Genomic DNA, 18,364 nt, shown 5'->3' with positions numbered 1-18,364 from the left:
GGAAATATTTGCCTATTTCTCCCGGTAGCCAGGAAACGGCTTTGGAGCGCGTCCCCTGCTCCGAGGGGCTGGGGGACTCCCCTCCGCCCGGCACCGCTGGACGCCCCGCGAGCTGTCGCCGCGCTGCTCTGTCGCGACAGGGACTCCGCGCCCGGGGCTCCGCACTTACCGCACGGCTCCGCTCCGCTCGGGAAGGGGCGAGGGGACCCCGGGAGGCAGAGGGAGGGGCCGGAAAGCTGCGGCGGGGCTGCCCGGGGGGGCCGCCGAGTACCGGCACCGGGCCGGGGCCAGGCGCAGCCCGGGCGGGAGGCGGGCAGCGCCCCGCGGGGGGGTGCGCGGCGCTCACCTGCAGGGGCAGGCTCTGCGCCCAGCTTGCTGGTTTGCCACTGGCATGGTGAGGAAAGAGTGGGCGAATAGCCCCGCTGGTAACCGAGGCCCCCCGGTTTGCCCCGGTTCAGCCCGCTCAGTCCATCCAAAGGGGCTTCGACGCCGGGCCGAGGAGGGTTTGTGATTTCCTCGTTGTCCCGCTGCTGCTTGCCGGGATCGAAGCTGCCCCACGCTTACCCGGCGGCAGCCTGCCCGGGGAGCACCGGGGCCTGCAATCCTACTCTTTACATCGGGAGGGCCCAGCTGTCATATCTGTGTGACCATACGGACTGCTTACAGACACCCATCCCGGTACAAATTAGACACAAGTTCCCCACAGCACTGTGTCATCAGGAAAGCATCCCTCAGAGGGCTGTAAGAATAACCCCAGATGCCTTCCCCCTCATCAGGCTCACGGGCACAGCAGGCTGTCTCCCACACCTGGACACCCATCCCACCCTGATGGGGACACTGGGCCCGGCTGCCCCCGGGGTGGCACAAGCCATGCCCAGGCACAGGCAACGGGGACAGCTACCCAGCGCAGAGGGCTGAGCATCCACCGCCTGGCTGCTGGCTTTGCCTTTCCCAGGGACCAGGAGACGGAGCAGCAGCTACTGCGTGGTCAGAGCTGGTGGCTCCCAGCAGCGCCTGGTCACCTCCTCCCATCACTGCCAGGGCAGGGGAGAGGTCCCTCTGCACCCTCCTCCTGCCCTCTCCTCTCCTCCTCCCAGCAGACGCCGCCCAGCCCGCAGTCCGTGAGAGGAAAAGCGCAGCATTACCTAGCACTCGGAGAAACTCTGCGCTGCCTCTGGCCCTCAGCAGCTCCCATTCACAGGCAAGTTTGAAATCTGCACAGGCAAAATGTGTGCACAATTACGGAAAAGTAGCAGTGTAAGAATTTCCATTTCTGAATAATGTGGTATCCTGCCTCTGACACGGCCAAAGCTTGGGAAAGTGGGACTGTCTTATTGTGCAATGTGGCAACGCGCGTGGGGATGGGGGCGCTGCCAGTCGCTGCTGGACACCCTCAAGCAATTGCAACTATACAAAATTATTGTGTAACTTTAGCCAAAGAGGAAAAAATGCTGTTTACTTTGTGAGGAAACAATCAACCCTCCAAAAATGATCTTACACAGTCCTGAATTTCATCCGAAGGAGAAAGGAAAGCACAGAAAGAATAGGGGAATAACAGGCCAGGGGACTTGGATCTCTCTCCACCTCAGCAAAGATGCAATGTGAGCACTGCTGCTCTGACGGTGGCATTTACAGCCCCCTTAAATCATCTGGTGACAGCCCATGAGTGCCACTTGCTGCCACCCAGCTGCGCCACGAGCAGATGGGAAGCAGCAGAGCCAGCGGCAACGTTTCATCGGGGCTTTGCACATTTGGTTTGTGGCCGAGCTGGGCGCGAGCGCCCATCTGATGGCTCTGCGCCTCAGGCCCTGCATCACACTGCTTTGAGAAAGACCAGGAGAGTCCACTGGAGTCCACCCTACAGCTGGGATAATCTGAAACAGGAGCTACAGGGGACTCCCGAAATCACACCAGCAGTTTTTGCTGTTACAGCTGTGATAGCTTCAGCAGGTCTGTAGGGCGAATATCTTCCACCAGAGTGATTCACGCCCATGGAAGACATTCAACAAGCAGCCAGGAGCAGAGATCCTCCGTCATGTCTAAGAGGGGCACCCCTGGCTCTGTCAGATCTTTCAGGTTTCCCCTCCCCAAAATACCCAAGGACCATTACCTCCACTTGTGCTCCGCCAACAGAGGCAGCGGCACCAGGAGATCCCAATGGCCAGACCCATTTAGATGGAAGCTAAACATCTGCCTCACCACCTGTACAACAGTGTTCCCAGTGCCCTCACCATGCCCAGAGATGAGTGAGTAGCTGCAGGGGCTGCACGGACACAGCGTTCACTGGTGCACCTTCAGGCAGGGAGGGGTGCAGGGAAGCTGTGCACAAGGTCTCAGGCTTGTAGCCAGAAGTTTACACCCGAGGACAGAGCTGAAGCGGAGCCACAGCACTGTCAGGGCAGATAACCATGACAAAGGGACCAGACTCTGCCCTGCTCTGCCTGTGATTTCCCGACACAGTGCTGGGTCAAGTCAATTCATCCCTGTACACATGGGTGTAAACCAGCAATAACAGATGCCACGTAGCCCCAGAGGGAGGGCAGAATCTCCTCAGCAGAGCAGAGCAAAATGGTCACTATGAACCCATCAGCTCAGCTCTGCTATGCCTTGCCACAACACCACTCACCTGGATAAATTCAGGAAGTCTTAAACCCAAACTGAAAGATGGAGTCCTATGTTGGTGGCCTGTCCTCAGCCTTCACTCAGTCTTCCCAAGTCGTGGCTCAGAAACAGAGTAATTTTTTTCAAATGTCATAAGATCACTTAAAATGTTTTGCTTTGACTCCAAGTGACAGTGAAGAAATAATACATCCAGGAGTTTATAAAGTGAAGCTAAAAGGAAATATCCATCATTTCTGAATGAAACAAAGCTGACAAAAAGCATTGTTAGGGGACTGAAAGGGTAAGGCAGGCCGTGTGAATCCACACAGGATACAGAGCGGCCCTCATTGAGGGGATTTGCACATACCCACCCAGGGACTAGCTTTGGAAAGCTGAACTCACTCTTTGGAAGTCTGACTCAGGGCAGAAAAATGTCCTTCTGGACTTTCATTCACCCATTTTTCACATCTTCAGCAATCCTCAAACTCTGAGCCCTGCACAGGGCACCGCAGGGCAGAGAGCTGGTGTTGTAGTCTCTCCTCCGCGAGACGGGCAGGAAACCCAGACCCACAGGGAAGCCTCTCTATATGCTATCGCTGAGCCTACAGAGCTCAACCCGCTAACAAGCAGCTGGAGCTTTCCCAAATGAAAGCCCCAAAGAAGAGGAATCAGATCGGGGGAAAGAAGGCATGGCATTATTGGATCCCAGACAAAAAAAGGCCTAAGCAATGATTTCCTAATTGCAGACCGGTGGGAACCACATCACCAGCATCCTGTGCCCCTTTCTTCCTGCCACTGCAGACCGCAGGAACTGTTTTCGCCACATCTGTTCCGTGACTATCTCTTCCACGTGGCTGTAGCATTCCCACTTTAAAGCAGTGCTACTTTGGCTGAATAACCACAGAACAGAGCTGAACAATTGTCAAGTGTGGGCAGACCCAGACTGAAATATTTTCTCACATGTTCTCATCCAACCACGTTTTTTCAGAATTTGGGAAGATGTCACAAAGCAACAGAAAACAATGCCTTCTTGACCAAAGTCAGGCCATCCAGCAGCGTGCCTGTTATTGCAGCATACAGCTGGGAAGCACACGAAACGTATAGGTCACATAGGAATAGCTTTTAGTGGACGTGGCTGCTTTGAAATACCAGAGTGTCAATATTCTAACACATTTCAAACGAGAGGAAAATTGCACAATTTAAAACCAGCCCAATCCAAACAAATCAATTACAATGTGTGTCTGCTCTACCATCCCAGAGGAGAAAAGCTCGTGCTGTTCTGGGGATTTCTGACCACCAGGGCTCACAAAGATTTGCCATGACTTGTATGGTTGAACTCCTAGCAGGGGAACGCTGAAGGAACAGTTTACTAGAAGATGTGATGTGAGAATTAGCTACCCAAAGAGTTTAGGAGGAAAACAGCATCCCCCTTTCTTTATCAAAATAAATATCATCTTTATCAGCCAGTTTTTCTGCAGGTATTTGGACAAATTCACTACTCTGCTATACCCATTCAGTGCCCTTGGAGGAAATAAAGTTGCACATGTGAAACCGTAGAGCATGATTCTTCAAGTGAAGAGCAAGTGTGCCCTGCGGTGACTTGCTGTTAATTTAATGTACCGACAGACCAAGAGCACTTATAACCAGCATTCAATGAGGCATTCTTTCAGATTAATGCAAGTATCTGAGAGTTGTACCCAAACCAAATTAAAAAGGGCTCTTCAAGACAAATGGTATGAAAAAAAATTTTTTTCTTGGAACCTGTCTTGAAACTACTCCTTGTTCTCAGACTTCACCATCAATAAATAAATGAAAGAAAGCATGGATCTCATGGCAGACATGACTGCTCGTCCTGTTAGCACCCTTCCAGAAGAAAGCATGTCTGCAGTTACTGCTCTGCAGGGTGCAGAGCCCCTGTCCAAAGTCAGCACTCTGACACCAGCAAATGTCACCTAATTAATTAGCTTTTGGACTACGGATGCTACTGGGACAAATCCTCTGCCAAGGTCAGCCTCTTCCTTCATCCCATAAGCAGGTACGGCATGGCCCCTTCCAGGGGTCGTTACCTTCATTGTCATCACGTGTGATAAAGTTCCTGAGAAACCCCAGCTCAGCATGCCTGACACAGGTCAGTTTGGACTGATTTCTGATTACACAGTACTGGCTCAAATCTGACACTCATACAAGCGTGCAGAGAGCAGGCAGAGTTGCATTTTCCCCACTCACTCTTGCTGGCCTCTCCCATTTCCTCCTGGCAATCCCAGTTCCTCTCATAGGGTTTTCTGTACCTGAACATTTTGACAGTGAGGAAGTCGAGGATGCAATTGAAACAATGAACTCCTCTTTGTTGTTTTCTTTTCTGAAAGTGTGTCAGTAATGACCTTGAAAGTTTGTGGAAAACAGATGAAGCTTTACCTCTTTTGGTGGTGGATGAACTGACTAATGCAGACTGTTAAAATCCACTTCGGATTTGCTGCAGCAAATTACATGCAGGTTGTAAACTAAACAAAACCCATGATAAGAATGACCACCAACATGTTGTAATGTTACCCTCCGAGTGGTGCTTCGTATTTGGATTCTGGAACATGCTCTTAATTTAGAAGGAATAACAGCACCGAAATGTCAGCAGAACGTTACAAATATTGAAGGTTGCCAACTAGGACCTAGAGCCTGCGGGCTCTTTCTGTGTGGGCTCTCTTTATGCGGGTTTCTGCACCCACATCCAACTCTGCTAACGTCAGCGGGTCTCTCCGTGGGTGCAGAGATCTGTCAGCACTGTACCCAGCCTTGCTGGATATAGCACTAGGTAGGATGCAGGAGGACAGCCAGTGTGAAAGCCCGGGTGGCTACAGGTTGGAAGAAGAAAGTAAATGTGGAGAAGTCCAGCAGCTGAATAGTGAGCAGGGCCAAAATACCCTCTGAGGCTGTACATGCTCTGAATTGCTTTTCTTGTAGAGCCACTTAATTTTTCAAAGTCTGGAGTCTGCTTATGGTTTTGTCCCGTGTTGGTGTGTGGAACAAATTAATATTGCAAGACAGTCATTTGCCTGGGAGCACTTACTAACAGGGCAAATTGGTGGCACAGTCGAGAGCAATTCAGAGCACAGGAGGAATTAAACATCAGGTAACTTCCAAAGAGCATCAACTGAGCAACTGGCAGGCAGTAACCCCAGCTGAGGGACTGAGGGCAAAGGAAACACAGGCAGCACAGTGCCCGTTTGGCTGCCTGGGACCGTTGCCTCTCGTGGTCCAGCCAAGACCTGAGCTCAGGGCAGAGCTCTGCTGAGGGAGGAGTCTGCCCCAGCTCCGTGCCCTCAGCAGCCACCGTGCAGCCAGGAGGAAGGGCAACAGCCTGGGCTGGGGGCATGCACCCCCACCTTCCAGCGGAGGAGAAGGGATGAAATCGGAGAGGCTGCAGGGGCACGCCGTCAGCCCCAGGCAGGCAGCGCAGCTAGCTTTTAGCTCTCCCTCAGCACTGTGTGAGCTTTTTTCCAACCCCCTGCCCTTTAGTGCAAGTGAGGACTTGCCAGGCTTTTAGTAAATTGCATCTTCTGTCATTCCTTTACTTACATATTTAGTTTACTTACTTCCCAATTGCTGAATTTTACCTGTTCATCTTCTACTACCAGGAGCTTTTCCCTTCACACTAATATTTCTGCTCCCAGCAGCTTGCTGACTGACATTTGCACAACCACCTTCAAATTAACAGTTCTTCCATTTGCCAAGGTGGGCACATCTATCTCCTGCCGCTATCAGAAGGAGCTGCTGCTGCTGGAGTCAAGTGTCTTTGCCCACATGTACAGTGCCCACAAGACAAAACTCTCCAAAACCAGCATATGCTATGGCACGCACAGCCCTGCAGGCATGTTCTCATACATTCATATTTCTGCTCTTGTAAAATTTGGGGTTCACTCCCATCTCCACAACATTAGTTATCTGTATGCTTTTTATATGCACTAGCCTATGCAGGATCCCCTTCTTTCCTTTCCAAATTATAAATGAATTTTGTCGATGTTTAATTGTATGCCTGAACATTTCCAGCTAGGTCCCAATCACTCTCTCCATTAACAACCATGGGAAGATTGTGTCCTCATCCCTGAGGCAAGGCACTACTTCCATCTGATATTTCTGTGTTTCACTGCACGTGAAGTACCATTTTATTGTTTCACAACTTTCTGCTTTGCTATTTGGAGTTGCCCTCCAACTTTTCCCTCTCCCTGAGTTATCAGAAAACTGCCAGAAACACACAGGCTTTCAAAACCAGGCAGAATCACAGACAAAACTACCTCTGTCTCATCTTTAGTGCTCACAAATAAAGAGGGAAATGCTGTTTAAGCCTCCATTAGGATCTCAAATCCCAGCAGCACTTTGTGTCACTTCACCTTGTTAACTGGAGCTGTTGCTTTGTCTCAGCTCCTCCACACAGCAGGCTTTGCTCAGTCCTCCCATATGAGTTGCACACAGGAGCCTGTCCTAACCAGCACCTGAGTTTTCATGAGGATTTTGGCCTAACCCCAGTCACAGAGGCCCACCAGGCCAAGGCAGAGACCCCACTCCCCCCGGGGCCACAGCTCAGCCCACACAGGCCAAGGCCTACTGCCTGTGTGAGCAGGAGGAGCCTCTGCATTTGTGAGGGACTCCATGGTCCTCTCTGATAAAGAAGCATGTAAACCCTTATAAGTTACTTCACAAAGATCATGGTTTTCCTCTGGGGGATAAATCCAATACAAACATTTGTATGCTGACCAAGAAACCAGGCTCTACACCTTAATACCATCCTGGATTCCTAAGGATTTGTATACCTGCTATACGAATAAACTGCCCAGATGGCTGTTCCATCAGTATTACCCCATACACAACTTGCTGCTTGACACTGCTATCCTGAAGGAGCATGATAGAGAATTCCTTGCTATAACACCTTTCAGTAGCTATTGTGAGCCATTACCATTAAAGCAGCTGAGAAACCGCACTAGTCCAGGTGTGGATGCAGCCATGACGCTGGCAAAGCCGTGCCACGGCGCCTGGCTCTGCCTCCCAGCAGCACATGAATGCAGCAACAGATGTGGCACAGCCTGCTGGTTTTACTGCTGCCTCGTGATCCCGCCAGGCAGCAGCGGGCATCACCAGAGTACTCGTCTGTTTCTTTTCCCCAAAGCTATTCTCTAGAAAAACCATCAGCCTCTGGTTTTTGACACCTTCTCCTCAGAAAATTAGCATTATATTAAAATAAACTATTTGGGTTAGGAACTAACCTGCTGTTATTTAAGCATACAATTGTCACTTCTGCTTTTCTCCCTTGCTTTAATATGCAAATGATCCAAAGCAACAAGTAAAATCATATTGTGACTTCTGTGTGGACACAGGCTACTGCCACCAAGCACTGGCAGACCATGCTCCTCCTCCAGCCAGGAACAAGGCCTCGTATTAGAGGCTTCCCAAATTGGATAAGGTGTGGAGCTAATAAAAACTTGAATCAGCCTGGAGACCCGATGATTAAATCTTGGAAAGCTGAGGGCCATGTGAGCCGGTTAGTACTGACTTCTACCATGATGGATCTCTAACAACATGTGAAAGTTATCATCTACTGAGGCAAAACATCCCTGTTGTTGGGCAGCGCAGACGCACAGCTAGCCAAGTTCTTAGCAAAACGATCTCATGAGACCCATGGGGACTATTTGGAGATGTCATCCTGCACAAATACACCTAGTTCAAACAAAATCATCTCAGTTAAAAGTTAAAAAGTAGTCCCAATGTTACCTGCTCTGGAAAATCCAGCTGAGCTCTTTCCTTTTTTTTTTTCCACCTTAGCTGAAACTGCAGCTTTGGAGCTGGGTCCATACAACATGCATTCCTTTTACAGAACATACTTCTTTCCTGAATTTATGAATGCTGTTGGGTAGGGAAGTAACAAGGCTCTAATACTATGTGGCCCCGGTTAATTTGTACCCAAAGACCAACTCATGATTGCCTTGGACATGGTTCTTCTGTTACTACCAAAGGGAATAGATGACCCCATAAAACAGACAGCAGCAACACCCCCTTCACAGCTGTCTCCAGTTTTTCTCCTGAAATTTGGCTGGGTGCTTTCTTCAGGATTCAGAACACAGATGTAAACTATTTAAGGATATCCCTGTTTCTCCTTAACAATGCCAGAGAGAATGAAATGTGGCCCGTTAGTTTTACAGCCATTGGGGAAAAAAAAAACAAACAAAAAAAACTCTACAGTGATGTTCTGGATGTTCTGACCTGCAGCAGACGAGTCTGTCTCCTCAGCATAATATGGTTTCTGGGAAGTGCTGCTCTGAAGAAGTTTTCAGGCAGCAGCGGGCAGATTCCCAGCTGTCCGCAGAACCTGCTCCGGTGGTCTCCAGAGTAAGCCATGCACCTTCACAGGAATGGGAAAAAAAAAAGGAACACAGAGGGAATATATGTATATATATACACTCATATGTGTGTATATGTACGTTTAAGATGAGATCTGTCAATTGGAGAGGAGAGAGAAAAACCTGGAGTCCACCTCGGAGCCCAGCCTGTGTCAGCTTCTGCCACCAGAGCAAGGAGAAGGATCTGGTTCTCCCCCAGTTTCAACACTGTGGATGCGGAGACGTGACCCTGGGTGGCTGTCCCAGGCAAAGATGGGAACCTGAGATTCGCTCAGGTTTCTGTGGGGTGATGGGAGCGAGGTGCCCACTGCGAAGTATCTCAGGTTGGAGTAGGAGAACATGGAACTAATTAATGAAAAGAAAATGAATGAAGGGAAGGCATCATAGGGCTGCCCGAGGAGAGGAGCATCTGCCAGAAGCTGCCAGCCTCCAGCTCGGGGGGGAAGTTTCAGACTGGGAAGACAACTGGGAAGATGACGTCTCCCAAGAGAAATGAGCTGCACTTACAGCTCCAGCTCAGTAAAATAACCAGAGCAGGGGGAGCATGGCCTGCTGCGAGGCAGCCATGACCCTCCAGCCACAGGCGCCTGCAGCTTGCCTCTCAGCACACTGCTGTTGAATTTCACCCCGAGGCGACGATCCCTTCTGCTTCTCACAGGGAGCTGCGATGTTTCACCAGGGCCTGGGAACCACTTGGAGACCCTTCAGCGCCAGGCCCTGTGGTGCAGGAGGTCACGCTTCTGTCCCTGCACTGAGGTGCTGCCTCGCAATTAGAAGTTTTCCAGCAGAACTTCAACTGTCTCCACACGCAGCTTGGCAGGGCTAATTTAAGCTTGCAAGCTGTTATTTACTTTTTTTTTTTTTTTTTAATGCAAGAGATCTGTGTGCAAAGCACTCTGTGCAAAGTGTGTGTGGGTTTGAGAAGTGGGAGAAAACTGTGAATAGATTCAAGTTCTTCACTGGTTACCGAAAGTCTGCCTGAGATGTAAATTAATGCTTAGACCTTAATACAGATATCTTAAAAATGCATGAAGACCTGAGTTTATGTTGTCTTTTTTTATTTAAGTAGACCTCTACCTTCAAGAAATAAACCAGTGCTTTGTCTTTGTGAGGCACTGCTGTAAAAAGAACGTCTTATCTCCTGCGTTTGTTGATATGTGGCATCAACAAAGCATTACTGAAAAGCATCTTGCTATAATAGTAGTTTAAAGTTTGTTTTCTAAACAGAGCTGTTGTTTGCCCATAATAATGTAAATTTGCAATTCTCCTTTACACTTCACATATGACGAGAGAAAGAGATTTTTGAGATCTCCCCGCAGGAAAGACTTAATTGTAAAGCAAAGCACTAAGTATGACATTTATCTGAGATCGTAAAGGCTACAGTAATTAAAAAAGACTAAAGCATATGGTGCACCTCATGAGGATGGCTAGTGTGATCTCCCAAACTGAACCTTTTTGGTTACTGCAAAGAAACAGGAAAATACAGATATTCTCCTCGACGTTGAATCATAAAATAAGCCTTTGCTTTAGTCATGGTGAATCAGGAATGGCATTCCCATTTTAACTCCATCAATCTGGAGGAGAATGACTTCCTTTCATCTGGTGAGCAAGATACGAGCTACAGTTTGGATCTATTGATGCATTTACAGTCAGGTATGAGGGAAATTGTCATTAGTGGCTTGTAACAGTCTGGCAGCTGATGTCAGCACATGACAGTGCCATGCTTCAGCTAGAGGAGAAGTGTCACGTAATCAGCCCTTACGTTATACTCAGGGCACTCTCCCCAGTCACAAATGTTAGGTTATGTTTCAGTGATTTTATAGGTGTAACATGGACCACAACCAAACCTTTGTCAGCAGGCTCTGACAGGCTTCCAGTTGAAGATGTTGCCATGCAGTCTCATCCTGTAACAAACGTTAACAAACAAACAAACAAAAATAACCCAAACCAGCTATATAACAACAACCACTCGTGTAAGCAGATAATACATAGAAGCTGAAAGCCAAATCCTTAGCTGGCATTAACTAGTCTAGCTCTAGTACATCACCACTCACTAGCTCTTTTCTGGGCTCAGTTCTTGTTATTTCACAGTTCAAAGGTCTACATTCATACTTCAAGGTACAGAAAAAAAGACTGAAAATTTGAGCTACAAGTTTAAAACTGTGTTTTGTGAAAACCTATCCTTGGTTAGAACCCTCAAGCATCATCTTTTGCTTCTGTGCATCAACTGGGGACACACTGCTTGGACTGGTATAGTGTACGTTTCTGATGGGAAGGCACCTGCTGGTTATTTAAGCCTTCCACCTCAGGGGACAATATTAATTAAAGTAAAAGTGATGAACATACACAGCTTTTTGGCTTTCAGGAAGACAGTTTAAAAGGAAGTCAAGCTAATGAGAATTACTGTGACAGTGATAAGGAAAGTGAAGTTCTGGCAATGGCACATTTTCCAAGGCAATTCTTGGGCATTTTTAAGTGCCTTACATGAAACTGCATGGGCAGTTTCAACATATTGACTCAGTGCTGCAGCTCAATGCTTTGCTGCAGCTGGGTAAAGAATATTTGCACTAACCCAGACGTGCAAAGCAGAGCATTATCCTGATTAGTTATTGAAATCCATCCTATCCAAGCAGAGGAAAATCAGAGAAGGCAGGTAAACACAAAAAGTGTGTATTTTTTCTTTTTCTTCCCTAAAAGGGAGGTCAGAATAATAAGAGTATCAGAAAAAGGCAAGAAATATATATGAAAAGAAAAGCAGATAAGAAAGTACATCTGACGGTCACTCAGCCAAGAATTATGTAGTGTCACATACTTGTGTGTATGACCCAGGCATGCGATACGTGCCTGGTGCATTACATGTCCATCATGGTATCTGCAGGGTATCACAAGAAAACTATCTGACACTAGATTAATGCTAATTCCCAGACCAATCAGCAGTATCACTAGGGAAGATGACATCCATTACACAAGCCTGTGACTATCTCATTCACCAAGAACCCTTTCCCTCAGCCCACGCAGCCACCACCACACAGAGCTTCTTCCCCTGTCTCCTTTTGGAATGGACAAAATTCACCATTCAGTCACTTTGCTCCAAATAGTAACCACTGTCACCCAGGAGCACATGCTATAATAACCAAACTCAGCATAACCACAAGCTCTGTCCTCACATCTCAGCCAGAACAGCCTGTTGTGGTCAGGTGAGGAGTCTGATATGGGGTAAGAGGCAGGAAGGTTGGTCCATCCCTCACAAATCAAGTTGGTATCTTCATTGATTCAAAGTGGCACCTTCAAAAGGGAGGAGAGGAATTTGGGCACCATTTTTCCTGGAGAGAAGCCTGAAACTCATAGCCCTCAGCCAGCGGTATTTATAAGATGCAATGTGCCCAATTAAATGACATCACTGATGGAGAAAGATATGCTGATCTGTCAGACCTGCAAAGCAATAACTGCTGGTGACAGCAGCAGCTAGACCAGCAACAGTGCAGCAATAAGCAGCCCAAACCTTTAGCAAAGGAACCACAATTTTTCCTGGAGATACAGCTTTTCAGTAGAAGTAACATCAAGCTCATAAAAACTGGGGTTTTGCTTCTCTTTTCTTTTTTCTTTCTTCTGTGTAAGTGCCTGGAAACAAAAGAAAAGGAAGAGGATAATTTCTCTGGTGTTAAAGTGCTTTCTGACTAAAACTATTTCTGGATTCCTCAAACCCTTCATTTGCAGTTTCATACCGGAAAAAAAAAAAAAAAAAAAAAAAAAGCGTGTGGTTTGCATTTTTAAGGAAAAGATTCTCAGATGGATTTGTGTAGATTTGGATATAAATTACTTTCAGGCTCAGCTTCCAACAAGATGGCAAATCTCATTTGTGACTCCCAACTGTCTGCAGTCTTCAGTAACTGTAGCAGCCTGTAGGTATTCTCTCAAGTTGAGCTTGCTGCATTCATTCAAGTATGAGCTCAAAGGCAAAAATATGTTTTCTTCTATCAGATGCCTTATTTAGGTGTGACTTACATAAAGGAAAGAAGTGTGTGAGAAATATCAATATTTGCATTTTAAACATGATTTTAGGATGTCCGTTGTGGTTCATTCATCTGCTTCTTGGCTCTTCAGTACATTTAGCTCATTTTTATTTGACTATAAAAGCATATGGGTCTCATTAGCTTAATGGTGAGCTTATTTATTCTTCATCCACTTGCTGGCACTTTTTTAACTTTTAACTGCAGCAGGGGGCTAGGTGAACTATGTTTATATTCAAAATTTTCCATGTCATAGCTAACCTGATTACTAACTCCCTGATCCTAGCTAAATACCCAAGGAAAGTCTAAGTGACATTCACCTTGATTTTTCCCTTTTCAGGTAAGATGTGGTGGTATCTTTCTGCTAAGCAGAGGCTTTGGAGAGGGAAGGCCAACAAGGACAGCTGGAAATATTTCATGAGACTGACTGAGGAACTCGTAGTCTCCAGGCATCTGTGGTTCATGTGGGCTGTCTTGGGTTCCTATAGACCCACACAGAGTTACTAGCATATGAAGTATTCTTTCTGCAACTGGACGGTGAGAGCATGTGCCCTGCTTGAGTGACCAGGCAAAATGCCAGAGAGGAGAAGCACCCACCATAGGTGCTGGGGGTCCTTAGCCTGACAGTTGGGGCAGTTGTTATGTAGGACCGATGGCCACCTCTAGCTTGCATTTCAGATCCCTCACAATTTTCCTTAGAAATCTGTGCAAGTCTCTTAATCCCCCGGCTAAGTTCACTGGGAGCTTCCCTCTAACCCTGTATAGTGTCAAAATATGACAACTTTTACCTTTTCTCATCTCTGAAGGAAAAATATATACATATATGTGATTTATATATATATATATTTAAAATTATTAAAGAACTGAGGCCCAGCTCCTGGGACACTGAAAAGAAATGTGTGCTCGGAGATGTTCAACAGCCTCTGAGCCCTTCAGAGAGAAGGTGGGAAATGAAGGAGTGCTGCATGAAAAAGCTACCTAGAAAAAGGAAGTAGCTGTCTTTGCTAAGGAAATAGTACAGCAGCTAGTTAACACTCCTAGCTGAGATCACACGTCTAGGAAATTTACCACTTACCATGTATTAGTGCAATATCAAGCCTAGCAGTTCACAACCTCAGACCTGCTAGATTCTTGCAAAAACACCCTGAGCACATCTTATTTTTCACTCCCATCTAATTGATAAAAATAACGAAGCAGTTTTTTACTTCCCTTGTAAAACACTTACATTAGTGCTTCCCATGCTATTCATGTTTCTCTTCCCTGCGTTCTCCAACCAGGGGTGACGACTGACTGACTGGTGCGGGACCACAGGCTGGTGTGGGACCACAAGATCCCTGCCAGCCAGGGTCCTGCACTGCGTGGTGCCCGCAGTCCCTCACACCTGCGGGCTGCTGGCAGTGCCCGGCGCCGTGCTGAGGTTTTTCTTCATCCTGACTCCCAGCGGTGGTAGCAACGTGAAAGTATTAACACCCACCTGGCATGCCAGACATGAGAAAATTGTTGAAAAATACAGCAACTGAATTTCCAGCTTATCAAGCATTATGGAACAGCATTCCCCTCTTCAAATTTCATTTAAAATTCCCTTGCTTTATCTTTCCATTGTTCCATCAACATTGACAAGCCTTAAAGACCGAGTAGATTGTGGGGACAGAGGGCTTGTTCTGAAGCTCCCATAAGGCCCCTGCTGTTAGGGCTTGCTGAACATCAGCCACCCTCTTCACCTGCCCTTATTGTGCTTCCCAACACATCCTCAGAGCTCGCCTTACCAAATTCCATCTCATGGCCACTCAAAAAATATATTCTTATTTAAAATCTACCTTTTGCATTGTACACAAGAGCCTAATTTCTGTGTAGAACTACTTTGCACGCTGCAGAAAGAGAAATAATATGAGAAGGATTAAGTAGGAAAATGTTTTTGTTTCAAGAAGTCAGTTCCGTGACAAAGAATAATCAGCTTCCAAAAGCAAATATGTCTCATTTCTAATTTCTGTGTATGGCCAGCACGAATAGCTATAATAATTCCACTAAAAAAGAAAAAAAAATCTAATAAAAGAACAAAAAACAACCTTTCCAAGATAAACCCCCCTGTATGCAAGAGAAAGTGAAGCTGATAAACTCTTAGAGGGAAATTCACTCTGCAGCAGAATGAATGTCCCCAGGGCCCAGGGATTGCCTGGTTTATCCTTCCTGCTCCGTGCTCCCTCCTGCTTATGCATCTTCCAAAGCAGAGGCCCCATCAGAGCTCAGGGAGTTTGGGTTAGAAGTTTGTGTCCGACCCCTGCTGAGCAGTCCCAAGGAAATTAGGGGGATGCTGAGAGAGCAATTTCTATTTAGCTCTGGAAGATAAAGGAGAAATCTGAGTATTTCTTTAGAGGGCTTTGGGGTTTGCATAAATCAATGGCCACATCCTAAGGGGCAGAAGCAACCCACCCTTTGCAGGGGCGCAGCAGGACACGCACTGCAGGTCTCCTCCATCCTGGGCATTGAGTTGTTCGTCATCATCGTATCCTCTAACTGGATATGGCCCTTGCCATCCTTGTAGCCTTCCGCATACATCTTGAGCTGTAGTTTCAAATGGGGTCTCTCTACCCACAAACCATCCATAAGGGTCATTCCTGGAGAAAGCCACGAACATTACACTGCTCATACACAGAAATGCTGGGGTAGCTACCTGCAGTAAGTCAGTTTATGTCGCAAGTGTCACCCCGACAGCCAAGTCACCCTGTGGAGCTCAGGAGTAGCAGGACAGAGGTTTGGAAAGCACTAGAAGGGCAGCTGCAGCCTCCAGTTGGCTATTCCCACAGCTTGGACTGAGCTGAAGCACCAAGTGATGGAGCTGCTGGGCAGGGGGTGCCACCGCCTCTGCCACACACGCAGACCTCCAGGGACTGCTCGGGAGCCTCGCCGAGCTCAGAGCAGCCGCTGCCTGTGCCCATCATCCTTCCTGCCACTTCCATGCTCCATCTGAGCAGGCAACCTTAAAGCATGGGGGATAGCATCAGGCAGTAGGTACAGCAATTGTATACCAGCAGAGAGGAAACAAGGCTCGCTCAAAATGTTGTTTGTGCTCCTGGCACGGCGGTAATGAATGCAGAGAAAATGCCAGGGCAGCTTTAAGCCTGGAAAAGAGGAGGATCTGCTGGAACGGCAGAAACTAAAAAATGGAGCTAATGAATGCAGCTGCAGTCCCAATACCGTGAGCACTGAGGCTGCATTCTCTTCAAACTCAGACTCACAGGCAAAGTTAGCAGTGGTTTTAGTTATTCAAGGAATGCCGAACAGAGCTGAAACGGGTCTGCTGTGACAACAGAAAAGCCTACATAAAAGTTAAGCAATACGAGCATTAACAATGAGATCTTGCAGTCCTGGACTAATAAAACATGTACATGCCATGGTGCATACCAGAAAACCCAAAGCTCTCCCTGAGTTCAAGTCCAACAAGCCTTTTCTACCCCAGCTTTGGTTTCCTACCTGCCCTCCCGTGGGCGCACATTGCATCGTGACTTAGCCCAAGCTGCTTGGTGTCTCTTTAACGGACTAGGGCCCAATACTAAGAAATGTTCCCTTAATATTTCGAGAATTAATGATGCATGAGTAATGCAGTAGGCCGATCCAAGAAATGTTCCAGTATACTTTCATATTATCGAGTTTTTCCAAGCACCTAATTTCCCTAACTACCCACAGAGTGCTGGAAGCGACTGGTAGCCTTCGGAGGCAGCTGCCCACCTGGAAGCAGTGGCTGCCCCCGGCCCTCCCGGCCTCTCCGGAGGTGCAGGGGAGGCGATGTGGAGGACACATCCATAGCAGGCACCTTGCTAGAGGCTGTGCGGTTTCTGAAACACACTTGAACAAGCCCTTTGCATTAATTCTGAATTTGCAGGGGAGCTTTTCCCCACACAGCCCAACGGGAAGCTGCGTGCCAGCCTGCTCGCACCATTTCTGCAGCGGTGCCTCCAGGCTCTGTGCAGCGCAGCTCTCCCTGCGCCGCCTGACAGCTTGCAGCCCTGTTTTCTTGTCTTGTCAGCCACAGGATTTCTTTTAACTAAAAGCCTCCTCCTAATCCACACTTTTTTGGAATTGGAGATGTTTTGGAACTCAGACGATCGTATGGTGTTACTTAATGAATTGCATGTTTTGTCTTGCTTCTGCTGGTTGATTTTTTAAGACAATTTTCATTAGGCTGCCTCACTCAATAGTGTTTGTCAGCTGTGCAGTGCCTCTCACCAAAACATTAATGTGGTTGTGGTTACAACACATGCAAATTCTGTAAAACCTGAAGTCTCTTACCAGGAGAACAGCAGAAGACGCTTCAGAAGCCTGACATGCTTTCTTTGTTGTAGAAACCAGAAAAAAAAAGAGAATTATTACTTAGCACAAGTTACTGCAGAGACAGCCAATAACTGCTCACCCTCCAGTTCAGCTGCAAGTCTCTTTCCCCTCACAGCCATCACTGACAGTTGCTAAATTTTGCGGTGAGGACAGCAGCAGTGTCTGCATGAACTTGCACGCATATTTTCAAGAAGAACGGACAGATTTGGGCCTTTTGAAAGGTATTAGCAATTTTCTATTTTTTTTTTCTTGCAGTTCTTTAGGCTGGTCTGACACTGCTCAGTGGTGGAACTGGTGGTGATGGCCACACGATCTGGCTGAGGAGCCCCAGGCTGGGGCAGGACCAGCCACCAGCCCTTGGTGCTGCTCTGCTCTGCAGCGCAGCACTCTCCTGACCTCATTTTTCCAGTGTAATTCCGCTCTGCAGCTTGATGTTGGGAGGCTGGCCTGGTGGGGTTTCATAATGATCTGGAAATCCATGGGAAATGATAATGTGTGCACAGTTCACAGGGTGATTTTTTTTTTTTTTATTGCTAAGACTACAAAACCAAATCTGGGATCTGAAAGGCAAGCTGGACTCCTTCCTTGTCAAACCCTAGCAGTAAAGATTGCAGAAAAAACTCACTTAACCCTTCTGCCTAATGAAAACCATGCAGAGCTCTGCCTCCTGAAGCTCTTTGTGCTCAGCAGCTCAGAGGGATGAGAGGAGAGGGCAGGGCAAGCAACACTGACTGAAGTTGGGCCTTAGCTCAATTTCAACCTTCGAAAACTAGGCAGCATTTTAAGTAATCCTAAATATTTTTTTAATATGGGTTTTTCAGCAAGGAAGAAAGAACTGTTTCTAGGTACAGTTCAGATGATTTCAGTAGATTTGCCGAGTCACTGTTAGATTCTCCGCTGTTATTTGAACTGGGTAAAAGGCAAAAGTTTTAACAGAGCAAAACCAGAGGCTTCATTCAGTTCCCTCGTGTCCCTGCTTTGGTCCCAGCCTTACAGCCTTTGCACCACTCCCCTGGGATTTTATCTGATGCATGCTGACCT

General features: G+C 47.3%; 1 protein-coding gene across 8 annotated transcripts in view; it reads right to left on the bottom strand.

Moving 5' to 3' along the window:
• The window catches only part of FBLN2 (fibulin 2), a 112,104-nt gene extending 109,248 nt beyond the window's left edge, over positions 1-2,856 (bottom strand). For 3 of the 8 annotated variants that reach the window (XM_050712878.1, XM_035558478.2, XM_035558474.2), the window contains exon 1: positions 347-1,073. The gene's annotated coding sequence lies outside the window, so the exon portion shown is untranslated. Of the gene's footprint in view, positions 1-169; positions 1,074-1,145; positions 1,350-2,626 lie in introns of those variants that run through there. The other 5 variants (XM_035558480.2, XM_035558473.2, XM_050712879.1 and 2 more) reach the window with 5 other exon arrangements.
• Positions 2,857-18,364: the final 15,508 nt, after the last annotated feature.

Source organism: Cygnus atratus, chromosome 10, assembly GCF_013377495.2.
Source record: "Cygnus atratus isolate AKBS03 ecotype Queensland, Australia chromosome 10, CAtr_DNAZoo_HiC_assembly, whole genome shotgun sequence".
NCBI lineage: Eukaryota > Metazoa > Chordata > Aves > Anseriformes > Anatidae > Cygnus > Cygnus atratus.
This window is presented reverse-complemented; position numbering and strand designations above follow the sequence as displayed.